General features: G+C 29.1%; 1 protein-coding gene across 1 annotated transcript in view; it reads right to left on the bottom strand.

Moving 5' to 3' along the window:
• The window catches only part of LOC117167632 (fasciculation and elongation protein zeta-2), a 40,061-nt gene that overhangs the window by 33,976 nt on the left and 2,132 nt on the right, over positions 1 to 3,953 (bottom strand). The window lies entirely within an intron of this gene.

A 3,953-nucleotide genomic window follows, 5' to 3' on the forward strand; every position in this document is an offset into this window, starting at 1 on the left:
TATATAAATGAAAGACTATGGGATATTTTCTTGAGCACTTGCTTCTTCCAGACGGTATAAAACTCAGGAGACCGCGAGCCGTTTTTGGCACAAACCGGTTATGAATGTACAGACAACCTAGTAACAGTAGTAACAAAAATCTCCTCCCTTTTAAATGATCACTTTATGGTTCAATACCTTAATATACTGTCCCATCAATAACAATTATTGCTAATTCCTCGGAAGTGTACGCCTGCTAATAAATTCAACGAGCAAATAACAATTATTTGATAATCTCCCTTCTGTAGTCGGATTTATATATCCGTATTAAACGCATATACTGGTAATTTTAAATTTTAAATTACAGCCTTCAAAAGTTAAGAACACAATTTGAAGTCATCAAAAAAGAATTATTTAGGTATTTTCACTTTAACCACCAGTTAACTTCACTTCGTTGAATACTGAGGGGGAACCAATCAGGTATTTTCAATTCAATATCCAGCTAACTTCCTTCCGTTGATTGCTAATGGGAAAACAGTGAACAAAATGCATGGGATTCGGTTCATTCTGCTAATATCTTCGTAGAAGCTAATTTTTTCTATATAAGTGTACTGGAAAAATAGTTTTTATTTGTTAAGAACTATTTAATGATATAATAAAATGATCGAAATTATTATTCCATACGAAGATAACACAAAACAATAAAGTTTAGTCCCATGCATTTGGTAGAGTGTTTTCCCCTCAGGATTCAACGAAATGAAGTCAGCTGACGATTAAGTGAAAAAGCCTAATGGATCAAATCCATGCCATAAAACTTTATTTATGATATATCTTCGTATTAAATAATAATATTGCCATTTTATTTTTTCATTCAATAGTAAAAGAAGTAACTAGAAAATAACTAATTTTCAAATATACTTATACAGAAAAAATAAGTTTTTACGATGATATTAACCATTTATGATAAAAATGGATCAAATCCCATGCATCTGATCCATTGTTTTCCTGTCAGTATTCAAAGAAGTGAAAATGACTATTTTCTAAATTGATGAATCTATAATGCGAAACAATGTTACATTCGAAGCACTCAAAATAACAAACTAAACGTTCTTAATGGAAAAATTCTAAACTCGAACCTTCAATATTGTATAATCATGGACGAAAAAATGATACACGTAGTCGGAAATATTGTATGTAAAAATTTTTATTATTGTAATACACTTTCTGAGATTTTCAGCATGGGATTTTAAAATAGTTTCCAAAGAAGCATTCAAAAAGAATAAAAATTATTGAAGTATTAAGACATTAAAATTGAAATTTTACAAGATTGAGCGATTGAAATTGTTTCATTAGTATGGCTTTCCATTAAAAATGGTAAAATTTGCAGTTATTTAAATTTTAAAATGGACAATTTTGAATGCTTACTTAAAAAAATGGCACAACTTAAGACGCTTTTAATCTCAAATTATATATTATTAAAAATTTTAATCCTACTTCGTTCGATTTGGAATGCTGCGAACATAGATTATAATCCTTGAATCTGTACTCTTTAAACTACACTATAATGAACAATTTAAATTTGAAACCAATGACTCAAATTGAAATTATGGTATCCTTAAAGTCTTGAAATTTAAAGAATTAAAAAAATCTGTATAATTTCAAATGCTTCTAATTTTCTGATTGGAAAACATATTTTACTCCATATGATGGAACTTTTATTTTCAGGTCAAGTGGAAAACCTACTTAACCAATTCCATTTCAAATCTGGTAGTGAGACAGCTATGACTTTGAGTGTCAAAATGATTTTATACCAGGGTATATCATTCTATATGGTGAAAATAAAGAAACACGTATTTTAGTTTATTCAAAATTTTCTTTTGTATTTATTACAATCATTCGAAGATGACCTGCGATTTCTCAAAACTTGAGATAATTTTTTTGCTCTTTTAATCAATTCAGAACATTTTTTAAATACTTTACATATGAAAAAATGTCGATTGTTTTTCTAAAACTATTGAAAGTGAATTTTCTCAAAAACCCCAATTCATTTTTTTAGAAAGAGCTCGCAATACGTGATACATATTTCATAAGTTTCGTTCATGTGAAACAATTGCTTAACATTGAAAAAAACGTTTTAGAAAAATGCAATGTTTCTCTCTTAAACAATGCAAAGTATCAAACAAGAGTTATATATATATAGCGTAGACTTTTATCTGCGAATTTTTATTGTACCTTTCGCAGTTTCCAAGAAAAAAGCAAAAATTCGATTTTTCCACAATAATTCTTTTTCTATGTGAAGCAGTGATTTAACAAGAACAACCCTCCTGAGAAATACATTGCATATTACCAGCTATTTGTAACAAAAAATTAAGTGAAGTTTTTTGAGAAAATTCGCGATCAATAGTTTTAGAAAAAACAGCCGACATTTAGTAATTTTGAAATATTAAAAAAGGGTTAGGCAGAAATTGTAACAAATCCAAAATAAATTTATGTGATTGAACTGTCAAGTACATGTTCTTTTCTTTGTAGCACAGAATAATATATCCAAATGCCAAATCATCCTGAAACCATGACCTAGACTTTTCTTCAAATTTTGCCTGATTTTAAATGGAATTGGTTACCTCTGTTTTTTTATTTCATATATTACACGTATTGGCGAGGGTTTGTTTTAGTTTGATGAACCAGTACAATAGTACTTCACAACATTTCTGATCGTCTGGGGGTTTCAATTCGATAGTGTCACATTGCCATATAAGCATATATGTTACAATTCTACAATTCCACGCTCGATTTTCATAAAAGGTAAAAATTATATAATAATACCAGCAGCTGGGTACAATTCACTATACATTATGCATGTGCTATTTTCACACTCGCAACCTTGAACTTAAAACTTGCAAATTCCATGGGTTTTTAAGAAAGATAAAGCCAAACAAAAAATCTTTAAAACACTACCGTAATTTCTATTTATAACCGATAGCAAGGCCACTTATATAAGCTCGAAGTGCTAAACTTTGTATGTGCACGTTGACGATTAATGATAACCCGACAATATGATATCGAAATTGCGCTGTAGGAAGGTTGTACGTAAACAATTTACTTTACGTTACTTGTCGAAAAAATACCAGTATTAGGCAGTATTTCTTTATAAAACTTAGAGCAATGTATATAAGTAAATCGTGATAATAAAAATTTTTATTTAATCTTAATAAAAAATTATATTTCTTTTTGACAGTATTAAATTAATCAGGCCTGAGAATGTATGAAGGCCATTGAGTCTACCTATCTCTTTTTCAGGAAATATTACTTTATTTAAATTCTTCAAATCTTACTTGAACGTTTTTTAACTGTTTTAGAAAGTATATTAAGAATATAAAACTATTTTTTATTATTATCGCCTCGTATTGTCCTAGAGCCTACTAATGTAATTTCTTACAATCTCAGACCTGAACTGAACGTAAAAAGATCCAGATCTTTAACGATATTTTTATAGATCAGGTAGAATAGTCAGTGATATTAGAAAAATGTCAATGATCCCACAAAAGTATATACGAATTTCGTTTAAAGTTGCTGCACGAGTATGCGTATTTTGGCATTCACTACGTTTGCAATATTTATAGATTTACAACATAACACACATATATCAAGATATGGTACCAGTGAACTTTTATTTATATACCTAGACTGGAGTAGATGATGAAATTATTATTTGTTAATTCTTGAAAAGATCAAATTCAAATGTTAACATAGGATTTGTTTCGGCCAGCAGGTGCTAGACTTATCATACATAATTCATTCTAAGGTTCTAAATCCTTATTATCCTGATCCATCTATGCCTGCAGCATATCAGGTGCTAACATCAACTACGTAATGAAGCATATCTTGCAAAAGTGCTAAAGTACCATTCTGTAATATGTTCAAAATGATTATTAAATCCTGATGACTTTATATAATGTATTTTTTATATGAGCTTT

The sequence above is a fragment of the Belonocnema kinseyi genome, chromosome 2 (genome assembly GCF_010883055.1).
Source record: "Belonocnema kinseyi isolate 2016_QV_RU_SX_M_011 chromosome 2, B_treatae_v1, whole genome shotgun sequence".
Lineage (NCBI taxonomy): Eukaryota > Metazoa > Arthropoda > Insecta > Hymenoptera > Cynipidae > Belonocnema > Belonocnema kinseyi.